The sequence below is a fragment of the Oncorhynchus tshawytscha genome, linkage group LG02 (genome assembly GCF_018296145.1).
Source record: "Oncorhynchus tshawytscha isolate Ot180627B linkage group LG02, Otsh_v2.0, whole genome shotgun sequence".
Classification (NCBI taxonomy): domain Eukaryota; kingdom Metazoa; phylum Chordata; class Actinopteri; order Salmoniformes; family Salmonidae; genus Oncorhynchus; species Oncorhynchus tshawytscha.
Window position 1 is genome coordinate 29,140,099 of NC_056430.1, and position 11,806 is coordinate 29,151,904.

The 11,806-nt window shown below is 44.0% G+C and overlaps 1 protein-coding gene across 1 annotated transcript in view; it reads left to right on the forward strand.

Annotated features, from left to right (window-relative positions):
- Window positions 1–2,184: 2,184 nt before the first annotated feature.
- The window catches only part of LOC112239667 (forkhead box protein P4), a 162,890-nt gene continuing 153,268 nt past the window's right edge, over window positions 2,185–11,806 (forward strand). The window contains 1 exon segment of the mRNA XM_042296251.1: window positions 2,185–2,807. The gene's annotated coding sequence lies outside the window, so the exon portion shown is untranslated.

Here is an 11,806-nt window from a genome sequence, read left to right on the forward strand (position 1 = left end):
AATTCACCCAACTTGTTGTGGGAAGCTTGTGTAACGCTACCCATTGTAATGTTTGACCAAAGTTAAACCATTTAAAGGCAATGCTACGAAATACTAATTGAGTGTATGTAAACTTCTGACCCACTGGGATTGTGATGAAAGAAGTAAAAGCTGAAATAAATCATTCTCTCTACTATTTTTACATTTCACATTCTTACAATAAAGTGGTGATCCTAACTGACCTAAGACAGGGTATTTTTTTACCAGGATTAAACGTCAGGAATTGTGAAAAACTGAGTTTGAATGTATTTGGCTAAGGTGTATGTAAACTTCCCGACTTCAACTGTATTTAGCTGGTTACATCACAGTATCATAGCAGCATAGCCTATCAAATAATGACATGTAGCTAGCTAGCTTTTAATTTAAAAAAAACTTTATTTAACTAGTCTAGTCAGTTAAGAACAACTTTTTATTTACAATGACGGCCTATACCGGCCTAACCCAAACCCAGACTACACTGGGCCAATTGTGCGCCACCCTATGGGACTCCCAACCAGTTGGGGTACAGCCTGGATTCAAACCAGGGTCTGTAGTGACACCTCTAGCATTGAGATGCAGTGCCATAGACCGTTGCGCTTTTCGGGAACCCTAGTTAGCTATAAACAAAACTAGTCGGATGTAATCCATATCCTAGCCATCTGCCCAAGATTGTTGAACAACTTCATGGAAGCCTATTTTCACTGGCAGCTATTTCCCGAACCAGGGCAAGTACTAACCACAGGTCTTGTCTGGGGAAGATGTTTCAGTGTGCGAGTTCGTTTTGCGCGACCCGGTGCCCCGGGTGTGTGGGGTTGGCTCATTTTCGACCATTCCATTGGTCCTACTAAGGAGAGGTCTCCGCCCACCCATGCAAAGCAAATTCGCCCAGTTTTTCCCAGAAAACACCAGTTAACCTATCTAGGGTATGTGGGACGCTACTGGCCAACATCCAGTGAGATTGCAGAGCGCCAAATTCAAATACAGAAATACTCATTATAAAAATTCAGAAAAGATACAACTATTTTACATAGGTTAAAATATTAACTTCTTGTGAATCCAACCACGGTGTCAGATTTCAAAAATGCTTTACAGCGAAAGCATACCTTACAATTATTTGAGAACATAGCCCAGCAGACAAATCATTACAAACAGTAACCAGCCAAGTAGAAGAGTTACACAAGTCAGAAATAGAGATATAATGAATCCCTTACCTTTGATGATATTCATATGGTTGCACTCAGAAGACATTCATTTATTCAATAAATGTTCCTTTTGTTCGATAAAGTCTCTCTTTATATCCGAAAACCTCCTACTTACTGAATGGATTTTTCTCAGGTTTTCGCCTGCCAAATCAGTTCTGTTATACTCACAGGCATAATCTTTAACCGTTTTGGAAACTTTAGAGTGTTTTCTATCCAAATCTACTAATTATATGCATATCCTATCTTCTGGGCCTGAGTAGAAGGCAGTTTAATTTGGGCACACTTTTCATCCAAAATTCCAAATGCTGCCCACTACCCTAGAGAAGTCAATAGGCAAAAGGGGGCATGAATTGTTGACATAATTGTAGTCCAAACCCAACCTTCATTTACCCATTGACACACTCAGGTTCCAAACTCTGAATTTTGACAAGACTGACTTTATAACCAAAAATGTTCTATTTAAACTTTGTAGTCGTTCAAAGAGATTTGTTGGTTTATAGGGGCAGTCACTCTTTAAACAGCTCCTGAGTCAGTCTTCCTGACATTTTTTCTTGACCCAGATTATGTCAATTAGCAAATGAAAGCACTAAACATTGGAAATAGTTCAGGAGGAGTCAAGTGAAACTTGGCCTTCAAATATTGAATAGCTCATTAATCTTATGTAACTCTATCAAAATATCTTCCTACTATACAAATAAAATAAAATAATGGCGTTGTTGTTTAGAGAATACTTTGTTGTTAACAGTTTCCAAGGTTTCTCTCTGTATAGAGGAACATCTGTTGCTGCTTGGCTCCACAATAGACAAACTCAGCCGCGATGCAGAGGTCAAAAGATCAGTGCCTTCACCAGGCGCTCACACCCACGCACGCGCACACGCACTTATACATGGCAGTCTGGCACCTCGCACTGGCTGCCTTCATGTGCAGTGTTTTCTTATTATGCTCCGCCACTAGTGAGTCACGGCGAGATGTGAACGAGCACCTATTTTAGAGGCATTACGGTAGAGAGCAAACTGTCCCCCAACATATCCTCAACCAACACACAACCCGAGTAATTCATCACTGATTTACCAGCGAACGAGCGAGCGACAGACGGGATGCCAAAAACTGAATCGAGTATCGTCATTGGGACTTGTGGAGGGGTTAGGATCTGAATAACAGCGAGATAGCAGGATCAAAACAGAGTAAGGGGAGGCCACGAACAGCCCGAAAAGCTCCGTGCTTTCTCTCCATCAACTTCCCGGAGTGCTGCGCATGCAGCCTGTGTGTGACTTAGTGAAACTAGCTAGTCTAGTATTGTTCTGACTTCACTACAGTGTCCACTCCGAGAGAGAGAGAGGACGCACAACAAAAGGAAAGAAAGGAAGCAAGGACGGACTAATTATAACGAACACGGTTGTAGTTGAACGTAATGGTCCTGCGATACCAATCTTAGATCCCAAGATTGATCAGTTTTAGTTCTGTTTGGTTTGCGTCTTGGTCGCCGAGAGTGGACTCGTCGGGTGGTGTTGCGCTGAGCTGAAACGGGGCTGTCCACATGGTCCAACCACTGGTGTGAAAGTTGACTTCTTCAGAATTCAAGAACAGGTTGATACACTTATCTACATATTCTTCTTCCGTCTACTTTTCCTCTCTTCTCCTCTCTCTCTCTCTCTCTCTCACACTTTCTCTGTGCGTGTGTTTCTCCAAAAGTGAAAGTGTGCGCGCGTGTTATTGAATCAGAACACTGCAACAATTGGACTTGTTTGCGGCTGTCATTGTTTTCAACATAAACCAATAACAACCAAATATCGATTAAATTAGGTTAGTGACTAGGCTATTATTGTCTAATGTGAGTTTCAGCAAGGCTGGCATCCACTATAGTCTACACATGAAACGGTAGATCAGCCACTTTTCAGACCATACAATATGAATCCGTTTTTCATAATCTACAATAGAAAAAGTTCGTTGAAAATGGCAAGGACACACTAGCGATTTTCTCGCGGCCTCTCCCCTAGATAAACACGTGCTATCAAAATAACATATTTCAGTTTTAATATGAAATCCATATACTTTATTCGTGAATTGCTTTTTATTTCTTCACTTTAGGTATGAAATAGCCTAAGAGTTGTAGACTGGAGGGCAGCGGCAGCGTGCTGCCTCGCGGCTTATGGAAGGTGTCAGGTTCACAAACGCTCGCTCATTAAACAACAAAAACTTTTCAGACAAAGATGCAAAGATATTTGACTGAAATTAAGAAATGCACGGAGGTGCTCAGCCGCCCGAACGCTAAAAGAGTCAATTGGAAATAACTGATTATAAACGCCCCTCCAATAACGGGTGTTAATTTTACACACCCATTCGGCCATAGTTTTGAATTCCTTCTGATCATTGAATGCCGGTTCACACACCGAATGAGGCCTTAATCGATCTCGGATCGTTGAATTTGAATGAAACATGTATATTACGGGCTCGCATTTAGCCTGATATTAGGCCTTTTGCTTATTTTACATTTCATTTACACAATAAGACTACTAGGCCTACATGTAAATATTTGCTCAAATATTTGGTTTTCACGGTCAAACTTTTAAATCAAATAGTTTACCAGTCCTCTTTTAAACTGTTTTGTCTGCAGCTATTGGGCTTGTAATTTCCTGATTTGGATGGTAGCCTATGGACAGTTGGTCTCACGGTCTTTATGATAGTGTCCCTCTTATTTTAATCACAATTGGATCAAATGTAATAGAAGGTTACTGAAACAACAGATTATTGTTATTGGTCCCGTTTATCAAACAATAGGTTATAGGCCTACTGCTAGTGATAGGCCTACGTGAAATTGTGCTTCAAAATCAAAGTTGGCATGACGTGCATAGGAATAATTTAACACGTTGATAATTATCGGTTATTAATCATGTATAATCTATTTATCAGAATCGGCTATACCGACAGTCGGAATAATTTGACATCAGATATAAAAGCCAAATGCATGAAAAGCAGAAAGGATTCCGTTATTATCGTTATTAGAATAACTTCTTCATTTGTTTTTATAGGTAGGAATAATTGTAGCCTATAACTCCAAAGACAAAGGATAGACAAACGTTCTCACAATCTTTATTATATTTATTTATGAACATCTATATTTAGCAACTGACACATATTAAATGTAGACCTATGAATAAAAATGTTATCCACAAATTATAAAAAGTTATACATGTGTCGAAAATGAGGCAAGCGGGTGCTGTAGGCCAAATCAACAGAAAAGTCGGACGCGTCCCATGCACAAGAACAAATAGCCTAATCATTTTAAACTTTTAAGCTGAGCTTTTGTGAGGAGACATTTGAGAGTGCACCGTTTAGGGATTTGTTCACCAATATTAATTCATTCATCATATCCTGTTATGCAATTTTTTGTTTGTTTTATAATTTCCTACAAAATCATTTCAATCATTTCCAAATCTGCTTTCTACTAAATCAATAAACTTATAATTCATTTTAAAATAATTTCACTGTCTCAAACTAGGCTACGTAGGCCTAGAAGTTGTCAGACACCACCGCCATACCTTGTTGCGGTTGATTTTCTACATTTGAGCACACCCATAAATCTCCCTAAATCACCCTCCCTGAGCGCTCTAGACTAAATATCAGCCTTCATCTGGGACAGTCCCGCATGTCAGACGGAGTGATGTCCCGCATGATGGAGGGATGGAGGGAGAAATGAAATGACAATTAATTGCTGTTGGTTGCAGCGCGGTGCTGTCGGTCTGTCTGACATTAAAAAGAAAAAGGCAGATCATATGGGCGCGCGCTGACATGGCCGTTATTTCCTCTTGATTGATGGACGCTGGGGCGCATTTGGCATAATTAATTTTATTTAGTGTGTTCCCCCTGCCTTGCTCTCTCCCTCCCTCCCTCTCCTTGTCCCCTGTTGTTTTGTGGCTCCTGTCCCCCTGTCCTTCTCTCCGAGGCTGAGCGTGCCACCGGTGGCATTTCCGCAACGCGACGGTGACACAGTTTTAATTGCACCACTGATGGAGGTTTAATAGAATATTTAGCTGGAATGAAAGAGCTGTATTTCACATTTTATAGCCGTGTAATAACTCTCCTGCCAGGCAGGAAAACATGGATTTGGTTGGTGGTATGTGTGGTGGCATAAAATATATTCACACCCGTAGAACTTCAGGATTCCCGTTCAAGTTGTCTTTTAATTGTTCACAAACACACCTGGTCTGATTTTCTTCTCTGACGAGATCAGAGGGTTATTTATAAAATAATTTTCCAGTTTTTATTCCTTAAGAATATAAGAAATTGAAGGGAATTTCCAACTGAATAAACAAATGTAATAGGCCTAATAACTAATTAATTAAAACCAGGCACTTTAAAAAAAGGGTATTTTAAAACGTGTTATATTTGACTAAAAGCAGTTCACCTCCTTTAGGTATGTCCAGATTGTATTTTAATTTAATTGACCTAATTTAATCTTTCTGATTGTGTTATTCTATTTTTTTGTGCTTTTCTACTTTTACTTGACTCTGCTCATAACCAAAGTGTTGGGAAAAGTCAACTGAACTGATTCTTTCTTTGGAATAGCTTTAGAGTTGATGGTGAGGGAGAGCATGAAGCTCTCTCCGCAGTGTGTTCTCTGTGTCTTATGTGCTGTAGAGATCCACACCAGTCTTTGACTGAGACTGAGGAGAACCTGCTTGTGATGGCTCAGTTGGAAGGAGCTTGATAATTGTCATTCCAGGGTTGCGGTTTTATTCCTACATGGGCCACATGTACAGAACATATGACATTATTTCAAGTGGCTTGAGATAGAAGTGTTTGAATGACTCTATTATCATTATTGAAGCGCCTCAGCTCAAACAGTCATACAGTACCTGCTATTGGGCTGGACTGGAGAAGTGAAGGTCTCTCCTCTCAGCATGCATGGGAGAAAAGGAGAGGGGGACATTTTCCACTCTATTTAAGATGGTAGTTGCCTAGTAATTATTAGGAAATTAGATGTACTAAAAGTACTTTATTACTTTTCTATCTATTTGCTCTCTAAGAAAAATAAGAATATTTTAGATAAGAAGAGTATAATAATAAAGAATATGTGAGAAAAGCAGTTTGAGAAAATTAGAATTTTGAGAAAAAGAAAGAATATAATGAAAGAAAAGAGGGTATTTGAGAGGCGAAAGAAGTGATTTGGAAATGAAGTGGACACAGGCAGGAAGCTAGGTGTCAGAAAAAGGCTGACTCTCTTGCCGCTCTGTCTGCTGTTGTGTGTGTGTTCAGCTGCAGACGGTAGAATCAGACACTTTAAAAAAAAAGATTATTCTCTGCAGCTGAGTGTTTTTCATGTCCTGTTGTTGAATTTGTCCTGGCCGTCTTTTTCTCACACATTTTCTCTTCTGATTTGTTGAGTTCCTGATATTGCAGAATTTTCTGTGTCGTGAAGAATATATTTCTTCTATCTGTGTAGTGGGTAAAATGTTTTTGTACTTTCTATCATGGTGTATTTAGTAAAAGGAAAGCAAAAGTCTGCTCACTGTTTGCTGAACAGTGTCTGTAGTTTCAGTAGTGATTTAGTGAAACAGAACACACCAGTAATAGTGATTAGATGACACTATCAGGGTGGAACAGATAGACAATGATTATGTGTGTTTGAACATGTTTTGGTTGTAGTTAAGCAAAGCATGTGTGTGTGTGTGTGTGTGTGTGTGTGTGTGTGTGGGGGGCTGTAGTCAGGGTTTTAACAGGGCATATGTCAGAGCCTGGGTGTGGGGGGGGCTGTAGTCAGGGTTTTAACAGGGCGTATGTCAGAGCCTGGGTGTGGGGGGAGGGGGCTGTAGTCAGGGTTTTAACAGGGCGTATGTCAGAGCCTGGGTGTGGGGGAGGGGGGCTGTAGTCAGGGTTTTAACAGGGCGTATGTCAGAGCCTGGGTATGGGGGAGGGGGGCTGTAGTCAGGGTTTTAACAGGGCGTATGTCAGAGCCTGGGTGTGGGGGAAGGGGGCTGTAGTCAGGGTTTTAACAGGGCGTATGTCAGAGCCTGGGTGTGGGGGAGGGGGCTGTAGTCAGGGTTTTAACAGGGCGTATGTCAGAGCCTGGGTGTGGGGGGAGGTGGGGGCTGTAGTCAGGGTTTTAACAGGGCGCATGTCAGAGCCTGGGTGTGGGGGAGGGGGGCTGTAGTCAGGGTTTTAACAGGGCGTATGTCAGAGCCTGGGTGTGGGGGGAGGGGGGGCTGTAGTCAGGGTTTTAACAGGGCGCATGTCAGAGCCTGGGTGTGACTAGAACATGTTCCAGATCGTCAGAAGGCGGACAGTAAACACACTAATATGTGGCTACTTTACTATACTATCAAATTATACAACTGTGTTGACTGTTTTACTATAATATGAATGATCTCACCGCTTCAAAACCTTCCATGTTGTGCTTAATGCACAGCAACATTATTATGGTGGTCCATAAACATACTATAAGTGTTCTTACCTTGAGTACCCACCTGTGAGTGTGTTTGTGTGAGTGTGTGAGAGAGTGCCATTCTAAATTCATATGGGCTCTAGTCAAGTGAGATGGACAGTAGTGTGTGTGAAGTTTTTAATGTCCCGAGAGTTGCTAATACTGAACACTTTTCTCTGGACTCGCTCTGTCCATCCAACTCTCTATCCCCATGTACATGAAACCTCTCCTGCCATTGGTTGAGTGGCTTATCTGCTGCTACAAAGTGTTTTTGAAGAGAGGTGTAAAGCCAGCGATACATGACACAGGTATGTGTAGGATTTGACCCAGTCGATATCCCTATATTTGCCTCCATCACGGCACTTCCATTAAAACTGATTCTGTGGAAAAATGACAAGTGAAATGGTTGCGTCTACAGTTCATGACTGATACGTTGGTTGTTTTTTGGGAGCTAGCCTAAAAGTGAGGAGAATGTGTTTTCATTTAAAATATATATATATTCTATTAGGAATTGAAAGGTTGAAGTTTGATAGTTTGTTTTGTGTGTGGAGCTAGCTAGCTGGTGATGAGAGCGTAGTGTTTTGCTGGCTGTGGTCATCAGTGAGGTGATTGATGTGAGTGTTGAGCCCCCGCCACATTACCTTAGTCTGAACCATGATTACACATGTGGTTCTAATTGAACCTGTTATTGGGAAGAACGGGAGGCCTGAATATTTCTCTGTGCATGTGTCTGTGTGTTTGTGTGCCAAATGCTGACCCGTGGGTTGGGGAAAGTAAAGCCAGCAGAATCAGACTGAGACAGCATCACTAGTCCGAAGAAAGACAGAAGAAAGTGGGAGAATGAAGAGAGAAAAGGGGAGATAGAAGAGTCGTGATGCCATGGGCAGATTTTATGGTGATGCACAAGAAGTCTGAGTGTAGAAGAGAGATGAAGGGAGAATAAGAGAACATAGAAGGAGAGAGGGAGAGAGAACATGGAGAGCTTGATAGAGAGTTAGAGTCATGATGTGAGTCTGTTAAGAGCTGATGGATGTGGGAGGGAGCGACCCTGCAGCACAGAGAGAGGAAGCGACTGCTTCCTATGGGCCTGGGGAATGGGAGAGAGACATAGATGGAGGAAGAGACTGAAAGAGAGAGAGAAGAGGACGGAAATGACAGTATGTGTGTAGCAGGCAGGCAGGCGTGGGTCATGATGTGTGGAAGCATTAGATCAGTGTCTCCTGAGAGAGCTTGGCAGCCACAGGCCAGCTTTATGACCCATTACTGGAGAGACTGGAGATGGCGAGAGTGATGGAGGGACCCAGCGAGAGAGGAAAAAGGGGACTGGCTCGGGGCTTGGACCTTTGGCTGAAGATGGGTCTGGAGCAGTGAGAAGGACCAGGGCTGGTGTAGGTTCGGGGAAGGGTAGGGCTGTGAGCAGGACCAGGGCTGGTGTAGGCTCGGGGAAGGGTAGGGCTGTGAGCAGGACCAGGGTGTAGGCTTGGGGAAGGGTAGGGCAGTGGGCAGGACCAGGGTGTAGGCTTGAGGAAGGGGTAGGGCTGTGAGCAGGACCAGGGTGTAGGCTTGGGGAAGGGGTAGGGCTGTGAGCAGGACCAGGGTGTAGGCTTGGGGAAGGGTAGGGCTGTGATTAGGACCAGGGTGTAGGCTTGGGGAAGGGGTAGGGTTGGGGTAGTGAGCAGCAGGACCAGGGTGTAGGCTTGGGGAAGGGGTAGGGTTGGGGTAGTAAGCAGGACCAGGGTGTAGGGTTGGGAAGGGGTAGGGTTGGGGCAGTGAGCAGGACCAGGGTGTAGGCATGGGGAAGGGGTAGGGTTGGGGCGGTGAGCAGGACCAGGGTGTAGGCTTGGGGAAGGGATAGGGTTGGGGTAGTGAGCAGGACCAGGGTGTAGGCTTGGAGAAGGGGTAGGGTTGGGGCAGTGAGCAGGACCAGGGTGTAGGCTTGGGGAAGGGGTAGGGTTGGGGCAGTGAGCAGGACCAGGGTGTAGGCTTGGGAAAGGGTAGGGTTGGGGCGGTGAGCAGGACCAGGGTGTAGGCTTGGGGAAGGGGTAGGGTTGGGGCGGTGAGCAGGACCAGGGTGTAGGCTTGGGGAAGGGGTAGGGTTGGGGCCGTGAGCTAGAGAGAGAGATGACTGGAACTGAAACTGGAACAGGAAAAAGGACTAAGAGGTTGAGGTGGATGCAGCATTTTAGTAAGATGGGACAAGTCCAATAATCTGTGACAAGGAAGCACTATGGCAATAAACCTCTAGAACCTGAGCATGGCCTGTCTGTGTCTGGGTGGGGATGGAGCTAGCTGGCAGTCTGCTGACTGTGATGTACACTCATCTTGGCCACCTTAGAGATTTGACATGGATGGACAGACTGTGGAAGTAGAGAAATAGGGCATGAGGGGGGTTGTGTGCATGAGAGAAAGTTTGGGTGAGAGATGGTGTGTTGGTTTTGTTCATTTGACAGAATGTGTGTTTGGGTGGTATGGAATCCTCATAAATAAGTCTGGCCAGCCAGACTGATTACTGGGCTGGCTTTGCATTCCGTCTGACAGCTGTATTTGTGTTATGGATTTTCCTTCAGTCCATACCCCCCCTCCACCCCTCCACCCCTCACCCTCACAACCTGTCTTATCTTTCTCCCCCATTCACAACCTGCCTCTCCCTCCCCCTATGACCCTTCATAAGGGTGTCATAAAAGAGCCGTTGGTGTATCTCATCCCTCTTTGCCAACCTGACAGCCCACCTGTCAATCAAACAGCTGCCGAGGGAACAGATCACAGCAAAGCCTGGTTCCAAACAACAATGGGACTAAAGTTTCTGGCACTCTTTTTAATGTGTTCATTAAAGGGTTATAGTGATGCATGGGGGACAGCTGCACGGCCCTGAACGCAACTTTAACTCTGCATAAACCGCCTGCTTGTAAAGGAGTGTTCCACGCTTTAAAGGCTCCTCGTTCCACGGCAGAAATCCGCCTGGCGAGCTCTGGAGCCGCTGAAGCACGGAGAGAGATTCCCACTCCGAGAAGGTTTAAGCAGGAGGAGGAGCAGACACAGATTCACACTCAGCCCTGAACGTTCCCCAGCGGCAGGAAAACGGTGTCACTAAACGAGTGTCAGTGAACGAGTGTCTTCAGTGGTTTAGCATAGATTTGTGTTTGACGATACTGATGCTTGCGCCCCCCCATCACAAAGCTGTGTTTTGGTTTTGAGGTTTAAAAGTATAGGAAAGTTTGCAAGTTACTGTGTGTTTTGTTTGTTTGTGTTCATTAGTTGTATATGGTGTTCAGTTTGGTTCCTTGGTTATGTGTGTGTATGTTATATTGTAAAGAGTTATGAAGGAACGAACTAAAACCTCTCCATAACCCTGTCCCATTCCCTCCTACCCGTTGACCACAAAAGTAACAAGCGTATAAATGCATCTCATTATATTGACTAATCCGTAAAGTATGGGGGTGCTGCTGGCTGACGCAGGCTAACGCTGCCGAGAGGCTGGCGAACGCTGCTCCTTTATGGTATTAGTGATGGGGGACACATGATGACTACTTCAACCATTAGCATGAGAAAAAGGCTGCGGCGGGCAGGGCGCTGGATATATACCCACAGACAGAGAGATCTGTTAACCAGTGTTAACCCAAACCACTATGTGCTGCTAGGGATGATGGATTGACAGCTACCCCCCTCCCTCCCTCCCTCCCTCCACCCATCCATTCCCTTGCTTATATATTCATATGGCATTAACTGACTGCGTTGACTTTTCTGGCTCATGACATTTTGGAGAGAAAAAAAAAGTATGTTGTCTTCATGATTTTGGGAAAAATATGTATCTTTTTAAAATATATTTTTTTGTGTTTTTCACTTTATTTGTCATGAAATGTTTGAGAGTATTATATGGTTATGAGACTCAAAGGTCCTCTCTCTCTCTCGCTCTCTCTCTCTCTCTCGCTCTGTAGTTCTCGAGGTGAAGTGGCTTTGCCCAATAGGGAGTGAGGACTCTGAAGCCCTGTGTGTGCCCTTTCAAGCAGTGGAGAGGGAGAAGGAGAGAAACAGATAGGAGAATAGCACGGCAACTACGAGAGTCTTTAGATCACACAGATACAGAGGCAGGGGCTTAAGGAAGGATGCAGCGGGATCATCTGTATGTGTGTGTGTGTGTGTGTGTGTGTGTGTGTGTGTGTGTGTG